This window comes from Natator depressus, chromosome 8 (assembly GCF_965152275.1).
Source record: "Natator depressus isolate rNatDep1 chromosome 8, rNatDep2.hap1, whole genome shotgun sequence".
NCBI classification, from domain to species: domain Eukaryota; kingdom Metazoa; phylum Chordata; order Testudines; family Cheloniidae; genus Natator; species Natator depressus.
The window spans coordinates 26,936,372-26,958,662 of NC_134241.1; positions in this window are offsets into that span (position 1 = coordinate 26,936,372).

Below are 22,291 nucleotides of genomic sequence, written 5' to 3' on the forward strand. Positions count from 1 at the left end.
GAACAAACTGGAGACTGTTTTCATGACACTTGGCTGGAGGCGCCAAGTCTTAAACTAGTCAGATAACTTTACCATGTCCCAGTTTAAGGTGGCATCAAGCTGGGTACCACAACAGATGTCATCTGTGTAAATGAACTTTCATGACTTCATTGTTGGCAGGTCGTGATGTAAAGATTGACCAGTGTTGGCGAAAGCACAGAGCCCTGGGGTAAACCATTGCTCTTTCATCTCCAAGCACTCGTCTCCTCCCCGATATGGACTCTGAACTGCCTATCGCAGAGGAACAGTTTGACGCTGCCTGTGACCCAAGGTAGCAGGACCCATGATACCTTCACGAGCAGGCCACTGTGCCATACCATATCATACGCAGCTGTTAGATCAATGAAAACAGCGCCTGTTTTCAAGTGTCTCTGGAAGCCATTTTCAACAAATGTGGTCAGCATAAGTACTTGGTCGCATGTGCTACAGTCTCAGCCAAACCCAGCTTGGTCAGGGCTCCAAATTCTCTCCACATCGGGTAACATGCACTGTAGGACCAAGCGCTCCAGTGCCTTGAAGCACACTGACAATAGTGATATGGGATGATAGCTTGATGCTTGACTTGGGTCCTTTCCAGGCTTTGGGAGGCCAATCACTTTTGTGATGTGCCATATCTTTGGTAGCCTACCTTCACAATGACCCTGGTGAAGAATTTCACAAGCCAAAGCCGAGCACGGGGTACAAGGTTTTTCAGGAATTCTGGAGATATGTTGTCATAGCCCGCAGCTCTTCCACACTTGATGCTACCCAGTGTCTGTTCCAGCTCTGTTACAGTGAATAATTCTGGGCAGCTTCTGATCTGATGTACATGTTTAAACATACGCCATTCCTTCCTCACTTGTCTTCGCACCTGTTTCTCCATTGTGCTCTGGCCTCTTTAAGTAGGTGTCCGGCTACCTGGCTGGGTGTCACTGAGGGTCGGCAGAATGCAAGTGGCTGCTGCGCTGCTCCAAAGCATCAGAGCAGACTCCAGCTCTTGAGGCTGGAGCGGGTAAAGCTCATCCTCTCGGTCATCTCCTCCCATCTGTCATGGTGATCAGTGAAAATAAAAACATATCATGAAAATGTTAACACAAATGTCCTCCAATATACCTTACAGTCATGTGCAAGAATCCTATATAACCAAAATAGCCTTGCTTTCCACAGCTCCCATTGGCTGGGAACAGCAAGCCGTGGCCACTGGGAGCTGCGGGTGGCTGTGCAAATGTAAACAAATGGTCTGGAAACCTGCCAGCAGATTACCCTGGTGGGCCATGTTCGGCCCGCGGGCCACAGGTTGCCCACCACTGAACTACAGCTATAATCCAGTGATCTCATTCTGATTTTCCCTCATGCATAGTTTCCACAGCACCTTGAGGTTTGTCTGTGTAAAAGTCTGAAACTTTCTGGGACCCCAGACATTCATTCTGACCTAACTTTATATTGGTTACGCATCAGTGAGAATTTGCTGTCTAGAGTTCTCTGAGCGGTACGTAGTGATATATCTGTCATGCCTCCCTTCTTTGTACTTCACCTTTAGCCAATGTTAGAAGTCTCTGTTTTGTCAGCGGGGAAGGTGGGGCGCTGCTGTAAGGCTGCTCTCAAAGAGTGAGAGACACATACAACTGTGCTTTCTCACAGAGATCATACATTAGTTCTTTGTTCTTGGTATTGTCTTGTTTTTTTCCAAGCATCTCTCTTATGAAAAATAAAAGTAACCTAGACTGAAAGTACATATTGCTCTGTGTGTCTGGAATATATAAGATGCCTGTCTTTCATATATATTGTTATTAGTGGTTTATACTCTGTGTGCTGGGAGCTTTGCAAAAACGTTGCATTGCTGCTGTTCTTCAGATTCCTTATAGGGCTGTTGCGAAGTGTGAATCATTAATTATTGTAAAGCACTCAGATCTTCCACTGGAAGGCACTGCAGAAATGCAAAGTGTTATTATAATTTTAGCTATAATAGGCAACCAAGGATTGTTGTTGTGCTTTTTCATTTGGTTGGTTTTCTTGGGAGCTTTTTTGTCTTATTTAGTGTTTTGGAGTTTTCCTGAACACAGGATCCTGTTAGAAGTCTGTATAAAGGTTGAGGGGGGAAGGCGGGGGAGAGAGAGAGATTTGTTGGACAGTTTATGTTGTTTTTTAACCATACACAGTTTTTAACCCATACTTTCTCGTATTTGGCCAGCTCAAAGGATCCTTGTTGTTGTTTCTCCTTTCATAGTGTTTCTGGTGGTTTAACTGCTCAAAATGGTGTAAGAAGCTTCCATGGGATTTTGATCGAGGGTTCATGCATATTACAGCCTATTTTGCTAATAGGGGGCCATGGAACTGGGTGTGTAGAAAAATCAGATTTTATGGCTTACGAATTTCATATTTTCCCATGGGAATTCCTTTGGCATTCAGAATATAAGGCTGAGATTTTGAAAGCTGCCCAAGAGAATTGAACATATTAGGAAGCCAGAGAGTTTTGGTGAACCAGATACCTAAATCTTCATTTTTTTTCTCTCCTTCTTCAATCATGTGTGCCATGTTCTCTTAGGGCCTGATTCAAAGCCCATTGAAGTAAATGGAAAAAATGGCTATTTACCTGAAAGAACTTTGGATCAGACCCTTAATTCCTGGCTCTCTTATGGTTTTTCAGCTCGCAAATGCTCTCTACATTCTCTTCTTTGTCCTCTTTCATATTTTCTTTGCCATTTATTATTCTCTTTTGGGCATCTCCCATGTTTTCCTAGCTCTCTGGTGTTCCTCTGGATCTTCTCTTTGCTTCTTTGGCTGCCTTCCATGTTTTCTAGCATTCTGTGTTGTTCTGCAATGCACAAAAGGGGTATTGATATGTACTCAATATAAGAAAAAGCAGTGATGATGAATTTATACATTGTCCAAACAAAGTAGGAGTCTATTTAACCTGTAAGTCATCTCTTTCCTGCAAAGAAATAAATTTCTGGAATATTATTTTAGAATAGTTTGTTTTATATGATTTACATACTAAATCAGGCTAAATGCAGCATACTAAATGCATCTCAAAGCATTTACAAATAATGAGCTAGATCTGCATACTGGTATGACTGTATAGGCAAATATGACAGTAAGTAAGGGTACAGTAATACAGTGGTCATACTTAAAAATGTTGATATTGCTCTAGAGAAGTAAATAATTCTACCTCAGTGTTTTCAGTATTCTCTGTAGTAAGCATAAGGAAGTAGAGAGAATACTATAAATAGCGCTGATTGAATAATCTATGGCAAATAATATTAATTGTGAATTTAGCTTATTTTTCTGCTCAGAAATCATTTATGAACAGACTTTTTTTTATTAAACTATTGGCTGAAGAGTTTATACAGATGGATGTCAGCCTGCGTGCTGTTTGCAAATAATCTCTTTGACTATTTACTTGTCCTGATTTGTGGTGTGTGATTAATCATATAGTATTGTTTCTGGTTTCTGACTGTATAGCTGAACTTTTGAAACAGTGAATTTCAGCTAGGGAATCTTGTTTTTGCATTCTGTTGGATGTGAACAGGGATATTCATACAAAGTTTTCCCCAAACATTTGTGCAAAAAATAGTTTTATCTTGCAAATGTTCACAAATAGTGAATAACAAAGGGTGCAAGCCTGGCTGAACTAAGCCACACCTTTGCATCTTGAACAATTGTTCAGAAACATCATTTTGTAGTATTGGACTAACTCTAACTAGAAAACCTGAGAATATGTTACCTAATTATCCACTGCAAAATTGGAATTTTTTAACAGCAATAAATGTGCCTTAGACACAGTCTGGATGTTAAGAGTTGTTCTGTTCGGTGAAGACAAAAAAGAACACCAGATTGTTTTTAAAGAATCACAAGGGGATAATTCTCGTCTGTTAGGCTGGTACAACTTCAGCACGTTGGCTCAATGGTGACTCACTGGTGGGTGGCACTGTCATAAATGAGAGGTGAATTTTACCAAGATCTTTAACCAGCATGTGGAACGCCTTCAGGTATGAACAGAAGAGTCCCACAGACATGTGACAACTAAATGTTAGTCTCAAGAGGTCAGACTGTTATGAGCTGAAGTGCATGACACTGAAAGCCCAAAGAAATTAAATGAAATAAAAGCCTTGCCATTGTACGAGATGCACTGTTTCTCTGGCTATGTAGACTCCCTCCTCAGGCGCTATGCAACCAGCACTCCCAGCTATCTTCGAGACACCACTGACTTTCTGAGGAAACTACAATCCATCGGGATCTTCCTGAAAACACCAGCCTAGCCACTATGGATGTAGAAGCCCTCTACACCAACATTCCACACAAAGATGGACTACAAGCCATCAGGAACAGTATCCCCGATAATGTCACAGCAAACCTTAGGGGCACTGCTATGGGTATCCGCATGGCCCCACAGTATGCCAACATTTTTATGGCTGACTTAGAAAAACGCTTCCTTAGCTCTCGTCTCCTAATGCCCCTACTCTACTTGCTCTACATTGATGACATCTTCATCATCTGGACCCATGGAAAAGAAACCCTTGAGGAATTCCACCATGATTTCAACAATTTCCATCCCAGCATCAACCTCAGCCTGGACCAGTCCACACAAGAGATCCACTTCTTGGACACCATGGTGTTAATAAGCGATGGTCACATAAGCGCCACCCGATACTGGAAACCTACTGATCGCTATGCCTATCTACATGCCTCCAGCTTTCATCCAGACCACACCACACAATCCATTGTCTACAGCCAAGCTCTACGATACAACTGCATTTGCTCCAACCCCTCAGACAGAGACAAACACTGACCAGATCTCTATCAAGCATTCTCACAACTACAGTACCCACCTGCTGAAATGAAGAAACAGATTGACAGAGCCAGAAGAGTACCCAGAAGTTACCTATTACAGGACAGGCCCAACAAAGAAAATAACAGAACGCCACTAGCCATCACCTTCAGCCCCCAACTAAAACCTCTCCAACGCATCATCAAGGATCTACAACCTATCCTGAAGGACGACCCATCACTCTCACAGATCTTGGGAGACAGGCCAGTCCTTCCTTACAGACAGCCCTCCAACCTGAAGCAAATACTCACCAGCAACCACACACCACACAACAGAACCACTAACCCAGGAACCTATCCTTGCAACAAAGCCCGTTGCCAACTGTGTCCACATATCTATTCAGGGGACACCATCATAGGGCCTAATCACATCAGCCACACTATCAGAGGCTTGTTCACCTGCACATCTACCAATGTGATATATGCCATCATGTGCCAGCAATGCCCCTCTGCCATGTACATTGGCCAAACTGGACAGTCTCTACATAAAAGAATAAATGGACACAAATCAGACTTCAAGTATTATAACATTCAAAAACCAGTCAGAGAACACTTCAATCTCTTTGGTCACTCATTACAGACCTAAAAGTGGCAATTCTTCAACAAAAAAACTTCAAAAACAGGCTCCAGTGAGAGGCTGCTGAATTGGAATTAATTTGCAAACTGGATACAATTAACTTAGGCTTGAATAAAGACTGGGAGTGGATGTGTCATTACACAAAGTAGAACTATTTCCCCATGTTTATTTCCCCCCCTACTGTTCCTCACACGTTCTTGTCAACTGCTGGAAATGGCCCACCTTGATTATCACTACAAAAGGTTCCCCCGCCCCCTCCCCCGCTCTCCTGCTGGTAATAGTTCACCTTACCTGATCACTCTTGTTACAGTGCGTATGGTAACACCCATTGTTTCATGTTCTCTGTGTACATAAATCTCCCCACTGTATTTTCCACTGCATGCATCCGATGAAGTGAGCTGTAGCTCACGACAGCTTATGCTCAAATAAATGTGTTAGTCGCTAAGGTGCCACAGGTACTCCTTTTCTTTTTGCGGATTCAGACTAACACGGCTGCTACTCTGAAACCTGTAAGTAGTTTTGTGATTCTAACAATTTATATGATTAGCATGGAAACAACCCCTTAATTAGGCTTTAAAAAAACCCCTCAAAGATGTTTCTTTCATGACAAATATATCCCTATACTCCAATTAAAATCAATAAGGGAGTTACATATGTAAAAAACTACAGCAAAATTATGTTGAGACAAAGTAATGAAAGGAAGGGTTATAAGCCTAAAATGCTACTGTGTCTCTACCATATTTTGTTTCAGTGTTGATATCTTCTATTTTTATACAGTATATCAATTGCTATTATGAAGATTTATCAAAAGAAAAAGAAAGAGAAAGAGAGAGAGAGATGAGATTATGATGTGTTTCATCTGCTTTATTCTAACTTTCAGCTTTCTATTCATATTTAATCTTTAATACTGAGTGATTGGCATCTGTATTTTGCATTCAAATGTTCTATGCCTAGGGAGTGCTGGCTCAATTTTAGCTCTGAGCTACAGCAGGACATGCAGTTCAATATTATTAGCTATTGGTGCACTGAAATAGCCTAATAACTTCTACTTAGTGGCATGGTTGGTGGTAGTGCATCATGTTGCTATACAGAGACTTGACGTTTTTTTATATGGATTTGGAATCTCAGGCACCATACTGGTTGAGAAAAGATGCACTGCTAAAGTGGTATGCTCATTATCTTAGAAGGAGATTGGCAGCACTGCAGAGGGGCATGGGCATTGGATTGGCAAATAAATAGTGTTTTAAGCGAGTGTGAAAGAAAAAGTGTTCTCTGCTTTTTCAAGCAAGTGATAAAATACTGAGAAGGAATACCCTATCAGTGGATAAGGAAAGGGTAAAAGGATATTGCAGATGGGACAAGGGAATGGCAATGACTGACATGACAAGCTACAGTACAAATACCAGTTTGAGTGTTCATCACCTTACATTCTTACCCAGCAAGAGCTCCAACTGAAATAAATAAGGCAGAGAGAATAGAAAACTTGTTACCTAATTTACAAGGAAAGATATTTACAAAAATATTAAAGGCATCTTTATAAGCTGAATGGGACAGTGAGAGATGATTCATGCCATCTGACTGGTTAATGAACATCATGTCCAAATTCCCCATGCAAACAAATTCAGATTGTACCATCCATAAAAAAAATCAACATCCATATCCCAGTTTACTTTCTCCTGTCCGCCCCCAGTTTATAACAGTAATAAAGATAGCAGAACAGGTTATTTCATGCAGCTGCGATTTTCCAAGCTGCATAGGCCTGGAAATATGCACTAAATCAGGAACACACAAGATGACTGTTATGTGGACTTTTCAAAAAGATAACTTAGCTGCATGCAAGATGACTGTGCACTTTGAGGAAAGAGTGCACAGTTCTTGTACATTGTGGGCATTGTTTTATTAATTTAGATGGAATATATGGGCCCAAAGAATTAAAAGGGTTAACAAGACCCTGTCACTGTCCAACATGAAACAGTAGCTAAAGAAAGTTTGGGGTTTGGTAGACAGAGCCCTCAACCTGCTTCATGCCATGACAAACCACTAAAAAAACATTTAACCATTTATAAAAGATACTGAAAAAAGGAAAAACAGAGTAAAGTGTTAAATAAGGTTTTCATTATAACAGCACTCCTTGTTCCCTTTCTCTCAAGCTGGACAGTCTTCAGAAGGAACCCCCCCATGTCCAACAATCTTTTAAATGGTAATTATCTTTTTGGGGGGAAAAGAGAAGAAGTTAATGGAGATATTGTTGCTGTTCTTGATGTTAAGTCCAGTCCTGTTTCCTAGAAGTCAAAACAAGACAAACACACACAAAAGGGGAGAGAAACAAATAGCAAAGATGGAAAATAAAGCTTCCGTCTCTGATCTTGACTCTCACTTGCAAACTCAGTGCTGGAGAAACACAGACACAACACGTGGATTTGACAGCCACTTAGAGACCTGGCAAACTTGTACCACCATCTGGCTGGTTAAGGCGTTGCATTTAGCTTCCTTTTTCTGGTACCAGGCTTACATCAGTGTTGCAAAAAATACAGCCTTGGTCAGCTAAACTATTTTTAATAGTTTAACTTTTATTTTTTATTTTCTATAACATAATATTAGCCACATTAATTTAGTTATATATTATATTATATTAACATTTATGTCAAATATAAGCTTGGTTTGTGCTTAGAGTTTTATGTACCCCTGTTAAAGTGACTGCTTGATTATTCAGAGCCACCATAAGGCTCAGGGTTTCTAAAAATTGCTTTTCTTGTGCCCCATTCTTGCTGTGGTTCTGAAGGTGCACTGTCATTTTATTATTTATTGTTATTAATTATTATCTATATATTTATTTATTTTGCAGCTTTTTTAGCTGTTGCTTTATTATTGAAAATAGAGATTCAGGGTCTCTTCCCACTATCCTGCTTCTGACACCACTTTGAGTCCCAATTTTATTTATTTATGTTTAACATTTATAACCTTTTTTGTTTAAAAAGTCAAAGTTTGTGAAAGCATAGAGACACCCAAAGGGTTAACTAACAAAGTTAACAGCACCACCAGACAATGGCTGCCAGGCAAGGGAAAGAGTGTCTGTGTCAGCTTTAAGAAAAGGAGTACTTGTGGCACCTTAGAGACTAACACATTTATTTGAGCATAAGCTTTCGTGAGCTACAGCTCACTTCATTGGATGAAGTGAGCAGTAGCTCATGAAAGCTTATGCTCAAATAAATGTGTTAGTCTCTAAGATGCCACAAGTACTCCTTTTCTTTTTGTGAATACAGACTAACACGGCTGCTACTCTGAAATGTGTCAGCTTTGCAGCCTTGAATGAAAAATGTGGATGGATTTTTAGAGGAATTTTTTAAGCCAATTCATTTCACAAATACATTTTCTTTTTAAATAGGTGTTTTCTTAAATCCTGCTGTCCCTTGCTACATTGTTAACAGTTTATTATGAGAGACCAAATACATATTTTGAACTTGCTCAGCTTAGCCTTGCCAGCCAAGCCTTTCAACCTTTTTTTCCTAAAATGATTTTACACTCCTGAAATCTTTTGTGTAAATTGCAAATTATGAGCAGATGACACATTTAAGTTGCTTACATTTCTAAATAGCAATTTTTATTTTATTTTTATACTTTTAATATGTGCTTTTACAGGAGAGATCTTTTTTTTTTTTTTGGCCTGGGCTTTGATAGCTGCTGGATTCTAAGGTTTTGTTTTACTGTTGCTTTTCCTATCTTACTTTTCTGTGTCTGAGGTTTAGAAAACTGACTGTTACACTTTTTTCCCCTCTTTTTTTGACAGGCAGTATTTTTTTCCAACTTACTAGGTGTTTTTCACTTGTTTTTTAATACGGTCTGTTGTTTGAGCTGACTAATGCCTCCTGCATTGCTCTTAATTATTTTTTACACAACTATACCCAGGTTACATTCCCAGCAGTATATTTGGAAGCAGTTAAGCCATATAGAAATTCCTATTTTCTTCTTAGTGATTTTGACTAAATCATTCATAGTCCAGTAATTCAAATCAGATTGTCACTCTGCCTGCAGTAGACCACACAATTGATCATTCACAGACACATTCATTGGGAAGGATCCATTTCCTTGAGAATGCCTGCAGAGGCTTCTGGAGAGAAAAAAGCATATAGCGGTGGTAGTTGTTACCTGACCTGTTACCTGACCTCTCCTTTGCAGAATTTTTTTTATCAGTAATGGTTTTACCAAGTGTGACTGCACTGAACTGAGTTATACTGCCAAAACTGGGTTTCATTATCAAACCAAACATTCTTTTCTTTAAAACTTTTAGCTTTTTTTAACACATTCACTTTTTAACTTTTTTTACAAACCCCAACTTTTTCTCTCCAAACTCTGCATTGTCATTTGCACAAAAGCTTTTTTTAACTTCTCACTCTCTTTTCTTAATTACTTACTTATTTTTCACATTTCTCAGCTGAATTCTTTCATCGGCTTTAAGTTTATCTTTTTAATGTTTTTGCACTTATTTTTTAACTTAGTACACTTGCTTGGAAAGATTTACTCACTAAATATAGTCCTTGAAGGATAAATGCTTTTTACTTTGGATTTGGTAACAGACATTGGTAACAGACATTGTTTTCTCCACGACCTTTCAGGAATCTTTACCATTTAGTTGGTTTCCTTCTGTACAACTTTCATTTGCTTTTTATGCTTTCTACATTTATTTTTTTAAGGTGGCACATTTTGTTTGTAAAGTTTTAGTCATGAGAAATAATCCTTTTGAAACTGCTGCCTTGATTTGGGCTTCCTTTGCCTTAGGAATAACCCTCTCCCACAAAAAAAATAGATAGTATTTTTTCTATGGCTGCCAATGGATCCTATTTTATGGCATTTAACACACTTTTTCTGTGCTTTACCAATACTTTATTATTTATGGCATTTAACAGATCTCTGCTGTGCTCTGCTAATCATTTTTTCTTGAAGACCCTCTTCACCTGGTCCCAGTCTCGCATTATACTTCTCTGGAGAGACCATAGGATCTGTCTTTAGTTTTAGCCTACTTCTTCATACCATTCCATTTCTCTTAATGCTTGGTTGCAATCCCCACACTAAGGAGTATATAGGTTACCTGATTCAGATGAATGGATCTGAATCATGACACCACTATGTTGGGTTTGTCTCTGAGGTCTTAGCCACTCAGGAGCATGTTGGGGTGGCTTCTAAGACCGTATCCATTCAGTAGCCACTGAGACCTTATCCATTCAGTTCCCAAGAACTCAGTTGACTCCAAACTCATGACTGAAGTTTCTTTATTGGCATACTGTCAAACTACACTTGAGTTGATCAGGCTCAACTATAAAGGGTGTGTACCGGGTATACCACACATCCAAAGTTACACAACTAACCTCTTCCTTTCTATACATTTACACGTTACATTGCATTTATTATACATTGTATCACAGATATTGGGATTGGCCTGGTTATTTTGTAGGAACCAATACCTGTACAGCATGCTCTGTCCATGCACTGTCCATGTACAACTTACTTTTTACTTCATCTTTATGTTTCTGACTTATATTATCCTTTTTATCTTGTCCATTGGATATGGTTCCTTGGTAGCTCCCCATTATCTTAGCTAGTAAAAACATTCTGTTTCCAGTTTGCTGATCCATTTACCTCCCTAATCCTGTCTACCACGAAATGAAGTCTAATTACTCATGCCAAGCCAGGTTTACACTCCCAGTTAGCATAAATTTATAGGCCCAATTAACTCAAAAGAACGGCCATTTTGAGTCAGATCAAAGGTCCATCAAGCCCAGTATCCTGTCCTCTGACAGTGGTCAATGGCAGGTGCACCAAAGAGAATGAACAGACAGGTTATCATCAAGTGATCCATGCCCTGTCACCCAATCCCAGCTTCTGGCAAACAGAGGCTAGGGACACCATTCCTGGCCATCCTAGCTAATAGCCATTGATGGAACTATCTTCCATGAATCGATCTAGCTCCCTTTTGAACCCTGTTGTAGTACTGGCCTTCACAACACCCTCTGGCAAGGAGTTCCAGAGGTTGACAGTGCATTGCGTGAAAAAATACTTTCTTGTGTTTGTTTTAAACCTACTACCTATTAATTTCATTTGGTGGCCCCTTGTTCTTGTATTATGAGAAGTAGTAAATAATACTTCCTTATTTACTTTCTCTATACCACTCATGATTTCATAGACTTCTATCATATCCCCCCTTAGTCGCCTCTTTTCCAAGCTGAAAAGTCCCAGTTTTATTAATCTCTCCTCATACAGAAGCCGTTCTATACCCCTAATAATTTTTGTTGCCCTTTTCTGAACCTTTTCCAATTCCGGACCACATCTGCATGCAGTATTCAAGGTGTGGGTGTACCATGGATTTATATAGAGGCAATATGATATTTTCTGTCTTATTATCTATCCCTTTCGTGATGATTCCCAACATTTTGTTCAACAGTGAGACCTTGAGTTTAGGCACCCTAGAAGGGTTTTCAGATCTTGAGAGGGGGGGAATATATGAGGATATAAGCACTGGAAAGTTAAGACAGCACAAGGCATGCCTTGGTGTTGGGGAAAATGGCAAGTAGGAGTTTGCTCACTCTTCCTTCTCAAGGTGTAGGCAGATAGCACTTGCATTGAAGAGGTGCGACCCACTCAAAGAGGTTCATGCCCCAATTTAAGGTATGCAAAGAGTGCTCTGTGGAAGCAATGAGTGGCTTTAGATTCCTGAGGGTACCTCAGACTTTCTCTGGCTCTGTTGGGACAGTCTTAATTGATGTGAGTATTGCTCTTGGGAAAGAAGACATTTCTGGAGTTTGGCATGGGGAACAGACTGCTGTCTACTTAGATCCTGCCATTACTTTGAAATGCAGTCCCCCATGCTATATAAGGACTTCTTCCCTAGTGAGCCATCCATGGAAGCTGCAGAAATCTGAGGTCCCCTTTCTAGTCTAGATCTCCTGTTGTGGTCAGGGGTGTGGAGGATGGGCAGCTGGACAGATGTCAATGAGGCAGAGCCTATCTCTGCTTTCCAGAGCACTGCCCTGTCACCCATCAGGAAGCCTTTTCCAGAATACTGGAAGTCTGAATCTGAATTGAAATAGAAGTAATTATGCAAGAATGGTGTCTGCCCATCTCCTAAGTAATGACAGTGAGCTGGGCAGAGACAGCACCATCTCTACACAAGAGAACAGAGCAGAGGGGAAGCTTGGCTCCTCCATGAGGCCATTCTAGCTAAGCCTCATGTGGAAAAAAGATGTTGTCTATAGGAAGTATCTTCATGGTGGCATCAGGTTCTTACCATAACACTCGGACAGGAAATAAAGTGATGAGTGAGATCCATAAGGGAAAATACTGTGTGGCATAACAAACATAACATAACCTAATATATATTCCAAATAAAGGATGGATAATTTAACAGTTGATATGGGGAATATCCTCTCTTTTATGGATTTTTCTGTACATTGGCTTCCACATACTGGAAGCCAGTTTCTGCTGTCAGTTACACCTGTGCGTCCTCATTGACATGAGAGAATGTGTCCATGGGGCTATAGTACAATAGAATTTGAAAAACAAATAGTTTCTTTAAAAAGGGAGTTAATACATTTGAAAACAAATTACAAGGCAATTCTTCTTTCAGTCCCCACCCCAACCCCCGCATTAATGGTATTCTTTATAAACAATTTGAAGGGATCTTACTTGAATCAGCTTATACTCAGTTGGAATTTGCTTTTAATAATAAGTTGAGCTTTAATAAGCTGGTACCTAGAGTTTGTGCCATGCTGCTTCAAAGAGATAGCAAGGCAATGGGTAAGATCAAAGAGACATGGTCATGGGATCTTAACTGCCAGACTGAAGAAGAAACAGAGAATTATACTAGGACAGTTTCTACTTTTTTCCTGTATATAGAAAAGAATGATTCACTTCAATTTTCTACAAAGAGTTTGCACCACTCCTGTAGTCAAGAACTTCCTTTTTCTTCTGTGGCAGAGATGTAAAATTCTGTAGACTTCTTTATTGAACTGAATATGGTTCTCATACTCACTGGGAGACTACAGAACGCTGGCAACATATACTGTAGCAAAACTGAGAAAACAGTAGTATGTGCTTATTATGTGTCTATCAAGTATTTTTTTAAAACCCCCTTTGTTAACTTTAAAATGAAGAACTAGATTTAGTGCCCTGTACAAATCAGCCATTGCTGCATAGTTTTGAAGCATTGGGAAAACTGAAGGGCAGGATCAAATTAATACCTAAGGTAAGCAGGTTCAAATCCATATACTTCAGTGCAGTGTTATCCACTTATCCCAAGGTTCAAATAAGTACCAGCATGCTTGAATAAGCGAATTTTTTCAAACAAATAGTTTATTCACTGAAAATGCAGATTCAGTCAACCCCAAACTATTAGCAAATTTTATATGAATTTGCTGAATAGTTTCTTCCAAAAAAACATTTTGGGGGCTGGATTCACAAGGGGACTAAGGAGCCGATCACAAAACAGCTGGGGAAGAAGGTGGTAGTACTACTACCCTCTTTATAACCTTGAGCCCAGTGGTTAGGGTACTCACCTGGGATGTAGGAGACCTGAGTTCAATTTCCCCTGATGCGGAAGAGAAATTTGAATGTAGGTTTTCAGTATTACAAGAGAATGCCTTAACCATGGGGGTATTCCATGGTGGGGCTCTCTCATTCTGTTGAAGCTGTTCCAATTCATATAAATAATTAAATAGTCATTGGAACAGGGGCTGTAACTTGGATCTGTAACTTGTACACCAGCCACCAGGCTATAAAGTCATTCCCACTTTCTCTTTGGCCAAATGACCTGGAGTGGGGGGTTGAAGACACAAGTTCAAATCTCTGCTCCATATCAGGCAGAGGGAGGAGTTTAACCAGAGCTTCTACATCCCAGGCAAGTGCCCAAACCACTGGGCTAGAGGATTCCTTTGTGAATCAAGCCCTTCATTTCCTTTGATTTTTATTTTAAATATTCCCAGAAATGAAATGTCCAGTGGGAGTCGCGATCAGTTGAACCTGCGGAGGCGACAGGTAAACAAACCAGTCCGGCGTTCCAGGGGCTTTCCCTGAACAAGCGGCGGACCGGATTTGAGAACCACTGATCTAGACCATCCCTGACAGGTGTAGTAATAGATATGGGTCTGTCCATTTGGACACAGCTTAGCTCCTTTTCATACTCCTTCTAGTAAATTGAGAATGGGCCCTATAGTGTTATCAAGAACACCTCTGAAACCTCAACACTTGGGAGTGACTGTGTATGAGGGTTTTCCTGTAACATTTGTGTTGAAGAACTGATTTAAATGCTCTGAGATTAGATACAGGTATATATTGTATATATATACATGTATATACCTGCATCTAATCTTCATGCATTCAAAGAGGTTTTAAAGTTGGTATAGGAAAAATACTGCCATGGATACATGAAGAATATGGTGCATTGATAGACCAGTTGCTCCGATTACAGCTCAGGTAGACAAACCCAAGTTAGCTTTAGCCTGAGTGCACGAGTAGTGAAGTTGCAGGAGTGCAGGATGGAATCATGAGTAATTACCAACAGTTCTGGGTGGGCTAGTACAGCCCACATGAAAGTGTATGCTGCCTCAGCTTCATTGCTCCGGTACTTGAGCTAGCTAGATTAAAGCTATCTTGGGTATGGCTACTGAAGATGTATACACCCTCTGTGATTACAGTATAGAATATACCCTTACGTTTGTAAGTAGATTGGTGTTTACAAATTTAAGGCCAAGCAGATTTCAGAGTGACTATTAGGTACATGACAAAAGTAAGAAGGTTCATTAAACTGAACAGTAAGAAATACTTAATATCTTAAAAATCATTGCAAAATATTTTGCAAATCTTGAGAATTATGGTGTCTCATATGATGTCTCATACTGAAAATACACATTATATACAATAGAAGCTTATTTGGTTTTTACATGTTAGGAGAGTAAGAATAGCATTTAATTAATTTTGAATTTGCATTGCATAATTACTTGTTAATTAATTAATTGCATTTACTGAAATTAATTGAATTTCATTTCAATTTAAACCTAACAGCTGAACCATCACCATCACTTATCAAGGGCTCAAAGCTGCAACCTGTCACTTTAAGATTAATATTCCTGGTTTACACAGGTGAAAGGATAATAGGTCCTTAATCTTCAGATTATGAATAAATTCTGAAACTGAGGAAGGTGTTTTTTGACCTCTTGTTTTTATCCCTCCACCTCTTTTAATTAAAAAACAATTATAACTTTATTCAATAAATAATAATTCCGATTCAAAGTACTGCTGTTCTGTGTATTTCATCTGTGTTTCACTTCTTACCTTGTCTCCAATTAATTTGTGGACTGGACTACATGGGTGACAATCATTGTAGGCCCTTCCTGAGATAGCCACGGTACTGTTAATTTATTCTGCTCCAAGGAGTAGAGAAAGCCATCGTCTCCCTCAGGTGCCTCATGTATACAGTCTTTAATTCTGTTATTCTACTGATATGTGATGCATGGTAATTAGACCCCTGAACACTCGCAAAAACCTGCCTCACAGTCAAGCTTTTAGAAAAAAATCACTACCCTCCGTAGCACCTCTATATTTTTGGTTTGATAACAGATATCTCAGGGACTACAGGGGCCTCAAGGTGCTGTGAAGGAGTATCTCATTCTCCTACCCCCAATTTGTCAGCAAAATTACTGTCGGGATCGGCACTGCAGAAGATGGTGGGTGTCATGGTTCTTTGGGGTGCATAGCACTGGTGGCAGTTCTTAGTACTACCCTCCCACTTAAGAAGCACAAATGTAATACATCGTGACTGTATACCTAGACAGACACCCTGCTCATAAATTGGGCTTGAACCCCAGACCTGCAGCAGCAAAAGCTCCTGTCACTGAGCTAGAGAAGTAGCTCCCTTAACTTTGAAAGCATAAGGCTGAAATAAGCGCAGGTGTCACCTACTAAAGGGAGACCTTATTACACACACTAACCCACTGTGTTACATAAAGAACCAAGATTCAGGCTGGTCTTTATACAGATATGCATGGGGATAGTGACCTGTGTCATCTCCTCTCCACTGTACATCCATGCGAGAGCAGACAGAATTTGTCACTTACATTTTCATGACAAGGATCTTCAAATTCGTTTTCATTAGGAAACCCAAATGACAACTAGCTTCTACTTCCTGACATTTAATCCCCATGCTGAATATGCCAATGGAGGGCATTTATTTTACTACATTGTGGCTGCCCACAAGAAAGGCAGACACTCTGTGTGATGGACATAAAGGTGCTCTGTAATACTTTATTAATATTGTATATTGGCATAGTTAGTGAGAAGTTTACTGCATTACTATATTTGATTAAATCAGCAGGGCTGTTGGGGGAAAAAAGCAGGAAGGGAAACATTTGTTCAACATGAACCACCCTATGGCAAACACTTAAGGGCTGTTATGGGGCAATGGGAGAACCCTGGGCTTTGGGAATATTGGCTCAGTCTCCTGCAGAGCCTACCAGACTGGTTTGGAGAAGCAGGACCAAAAGCCTGGGAACTGAAAAAGAGAAAGGAACTCTGGCTGGATAAAAAGCAACTCTCTCTATTCAGGAGGGAGGCAGTTGTTGGGGAGCTATGCAGACTGACTTACCGCAGCGTCTGAAGCTGTGAGGCCTGCCTAGGCTACCATGAGGGGATAGTAAACCTACAGCCAAAATATATATGCATGTAGAATGCTGTTTAAAAACCTCTTTCTCTAAATGCTTTGTTCCTACTATTAAAATTGAACAGTATCTTGGGTTTAAGAATGCTGTCTGGTTACTATACTCACTTCTGGTCACAGACTCCTGGACGGAAGAACCACAGGTGCCAAACCCAGTTGGACCTGCTGGGTAAGACCGGTTGATACACAATGCTATGTAACCCAGGGCCCAGTCTAAAAGTGAGTGAATTGGAGAATTCCACCCCCAGAAGGTTGAAGGCTAGAGGCCTGACACCTAAGGGCGATGCACTCAGAGAGGGGAGAGAGGTGCACCTAGCCCTGCAACAGGGACAAACTGATTTTAACCTGTAAGTTAAAATGTGACCAGTGATATGAACTTACAGAGCTATGTAATGAGCAATACAGGTGCAGTTTTCCTATTGATAGCATGATGCTAACCTGACGTTACTCTATAATTCCTGCTGCATTCACTGCAGGATTGTATTCAGAACATATACAGAGCAAACACCTAAGCCCAGATCTACTTTGACTTTGGTGGAGCCATTACATCAATGGAGGAGCTGGCACATTATTGTTATTAAGTTTACTTTGAATATTTTTTTCACATTTTATTATAAACTATGCCACACCTTCTTGTTTTGCAACAGTTACAATAGAACACACCTGGAAATACAGTGTGCTGATCCATTATCTATGTTATTACGTGCAATCACGCCAAGGCGGCAAAAATAAAACATGCACATAACAATAAGATTCACTTAGCAGCTGCTTGTATTGAACATGTCTGATTATCTCTTGTATTAAAAGGTTTTCATGGGCTTTGATTTTAGCTTCAGTAGGGCATCTCTGTCTTTTATGAGATCCAAATTATTCCAGTTATTACCAGTTTTAGAAAAATGTAAGTTAAATTACAGAAATAATCATATGCTTCTGCTATTTATTTTTCTCATTACAAATCATATCACAAATACAGTAATCATATACCTCAGGAGCATAGGTATCGCCTGATGTTCTTATCCCCAGGTAGCATGGCTATTTAATGGTTATTAAATTGCCCGGCAATTTAAAATATGAAAGTACAGGGAAGGATTTTGGTCACAAAACCATAATTAAAAAGTCCTTTCTAAATCAAAAAGGTTGCAGTTAACAATTCCCACTTTGAGACTGGGACTTACATGACTTCCTCTACCATAGTATCCAAGTACCTCCCAAATATTTAAAAATAGATGAGTAACAATTTCCCACTCTTCCTTTTCCAGCTTGAGGTGCAATAGCTTGATTGATATACTGGGTTTTCTTTGTTTATGTTTGTGTTGTCAAGTGAGTGGGTGTGTTCTTTGTGTTTGAGATAAGAAAGTATTTAGGAAAATATAATTTAAAACAATTAGTTTAGCTTTTATTTCTGACAGGTTTGCATTTTGACCTATGGTCATTCTTATCTCCTGATGTCTAGGCTTTTTGACCTTCTGCTGTTGCAATCACTCATTCTCATGAATAAATTGTTTTGATACTTCTGGTTCAAGGCCTGTGGAAACCATTCAAGGCCATTTCAAAAGAGAGAGACAAATCTTGTCAAAACCAATCTGCCTGGGTTCAAAGGCCCTCAAGTTTGAGTTCAAATGAAAATGTTTTTTCCGTGGCCAAAGTTTGGATTCCTGTGAAGCAGTCATATTGAAAAATGCTTTAGGATTCTCTCTTTATTTTCCTCTCTCTCATATACACACCCCTTCCCAGTTTGAACATGTTATAAATTTTAATTTCATCAATCACCAAGTTTTGTAGCTATGCAGATAGAGCAAAAATTTAATCTGTCAGTTTGACAAAATGCTCATAGAACAAAATTTGGAGGCTGATGGCAAGCACGTTCAAGCCTTGAGCTGACTATTTCTCGTCCCTCTATTCTTTACTCCACAAGTGCCAGAGAGTTTGCACCTTGCAAGGTATGGAACTACTCATACTCAAAGGTAACCATGTCTTTTGCTTAAGTCTTTTGCTGGATTGAGAACAAGGTGCTCAGGACATTGCCAGATTGAATCCTAAACATCTACATTTTGGTACAAGCTGATTATATGGACTAATGGAGCAACAACCATTAGAATGGTGTCCATTAATTCCCAAGAAATATCCAGCACTGAAATAGCTATTCTTGGAATCAGCAGAGTATTTCATGTTGATTATTTAAGTTAATCTTTTTTGGTTTTATGTTTTGTCCTGTGACATCTTGTTATGGTATAAAGAAGTATGGGGAATAAATTTGTCACCCAGTCCTGCTTCTCACAGATAACACTGTGACACTTGGAGAATACAAGTGCAGCTTGTCACTTCGTCTTGTAACCCAGTAACCCTATCCCATTAGTAATGGGAAATTATTTGGATTCTGGTAACAACTGACACCCTCCCCGCTCCCCCCAAAATAATCAATAACCATCAATGGAGATGTAAAGGGAAACCACTTGCAATCTGACCCCGCCACAGACACCAAAAGAATATTGTAGAATGGCTGATAGCAATTCAGCCCCCAAACATCAATGGGAAATTCTGGGAAGAACTCAGCATCACATACACAGTTGCCCTTGCACACAGAGCCTGCATTTCATTATTTTGGGGTATAGATTTTGCTATATAGAGATCATTAATGCCTTGAACTTCAGCCAGCTGAAACAGATGCCTGGTTCCATTCAGCCTGCAATATTCATCAAATACAATATGTCTGATTTTTGAATATTTCATAATGGACTTTTATAAGGTGCACTCATAAAATACTCAGTGGGTCATTATTAAGTTTTCCCCTATGTTCCTATTATTTTAGCAATATATATGAGGATCAGTCTCTCTAGAGCCACACCTGCAACTGTGTGTCTCCATGATTATGGTATTTATTCTCCCACCTCACCCTACGTGCCCATGTAACTCTTGTTAATGTTAACTGGTGTTACACACACACACACACTGACAGGAGAATAGATACTTAAAATTTCAGGATCCCACAGGATAAGACATGCAGTACATGCCAAACCCTGACATGCATGCATTTAAATGGAAAAGATAAGGATGTGACCCTTAGTAGCTAGCTTAGAAATCCAAATCACTTCAGGGCATGCCTCTTCACTGTCATTCATCATGCAGGACAACCCTCATATTAGAGCCAATTCTACCTCCAGCCCACACAGACCTTAGCTCACAATGGCGATCCGATAAAAGTTAAATCATTGAACTGAGGGGATATAAAATGATATTGATGAAAAAGAAAATAATAGCTCATAATTTAGAAATCCCTGCACTGTTATTATTCTTGTGTTCTTCTCCAGCATCTTTATTCCATCTTTGGGTTTTGGCAATTGCAAACAGTGTTAGTAGATTAGATGTTGCTTGATTAAGAAAAGTGATCTAGTCAAATTAAACATGAAGTATGTTTGGACCATCTCGCAACCAAGGAATGAAAGAGAGCACCTGTGCAGTGGAGATGCTTAATCTTAGAGCACTTTGACTAAAGTCTGACTGCTTGTGCTTTCAGTTAATTTAATTCTTCAAACCCAGTTTCCTTTAATGTGTCTCTGTCACAAGTGCCATTCAAAGTGCAACTTGCAAAATCCAAAAGAACATCACAAACACTTGACAAGCCAAAAGTTTCACAGTTTGCACAAAAGAGAGAAGCCAAAGAGGACAGTACATTGTGTTGCCAGTGTTGTAGTATGTAGTAAAATGAAAGAAGAAACATGTCACGTGCTTTTTATGATGATCCCACTGAAGTCAATGGCAAAGTCCTGTTGACTTCAATGAAAACAGGATCAAATCCAGTTTCTCCTGTTCGGTTTTTCACCTATGAGATCAGTTTATCTATCAAATTAATTATCTCCCATCTATCACCATATGCTATTGATGTTTTATCCACAGTCTCTTCTAAAAATATAAGAGTACATCTTTTTAAAGTTCTGAAAGAAAAAGCACATGTGGGAACTAAAAATATTTCTTTTGTCTAAAAATACAGTGAACATAAGAGGATAAGAATGGCCACATTGGGTTAGACCAAATGTCCATCTAACCCTGTATCCTATCTTCCAACAGTGACCAATACCAGGTGCCTCAGAGGGAATGAACAGAACAGGTAATCATCAAGTGATCCATCCCCTGTTGCCCATTTCCCAGTTTCTGGCAAACAGAGGCTAGGGACACCATTCCTGCCCATCCTGACTAATAGCCATTGATGGACCTATCCTCAATGAACTTATCTAGTTCTCTTTTGAACCCTGTTATAGTCTTGGCCTTCACAACATCCTCTGGCAAAAAGTTCCACAGACTAACTGTGTGTTGTGTGAAAAAATACTTCCTTTTGTTTGTTTTAAACCTGCTGCCTATTAATTTCATTTGGTGACCTCTAGTTCTTGTGTTATAACATTTCCCTATTTATTTTCTCCACACCAGTCATGATATGACCTCTATCATATCCCCCTTTAGTTGTCTTTTTCCAATCCCAAAAGTGCCTCTCTCCTCCCACCCCCTCAATTGCTTTTTTCTTTTCAACGATTGACTTGGGGCCTTAAAAATAGCCCCTAGTTCAGATTCCTAACTTAAAGATTAATGCAGAGTTTCAGTCCAGTGTTCAGTCCAAAAATGCTCAGATGGCTGGCATATCCCCTGAAGAAAATTCTCCACTTTGGAAGGTGTTTGATATCAAGGGATTTGATCCTGCTCAATGGGAGTTTTGTCACTGACTCTAATGGAAAAAGGACTGCGTGCACTGATTTAACAAAGCCATTCTCTGTGAGTGTAACCTGTCCACCACTCCCTTTCCATAAGCTTATATTAAGGATCTTGCATTTTGTGGCAGATGTATGCTTCTACAAAACAATAAAGGTGCAATTCTTAGTGTTACTAGAGAAGCCAAAGAGAGAGTCCTATCGACCAGTGGTTCTCAAAGCTGGCCTGCCTCTTGTTCAGGGAAAGCCCCTGGCACGCCGGGCCGGTTTGTTTACCTGCCACGTCCCCAGGTTCGGCCGATTGCTGCTCCCACTGGCCACGGTTCACCGCTCCAGGCCAATGGGGGTTGCAGGAAGCGGCATGGGCCAAGGGACATGCTGACCACCCTTCCCGGAGCCCCATTGGCCTGGAGCAGCGAACTGTGGGCAGTGGGAGCCGCAATCGCCCAAACCTGTGAACTTGGCAGGTAA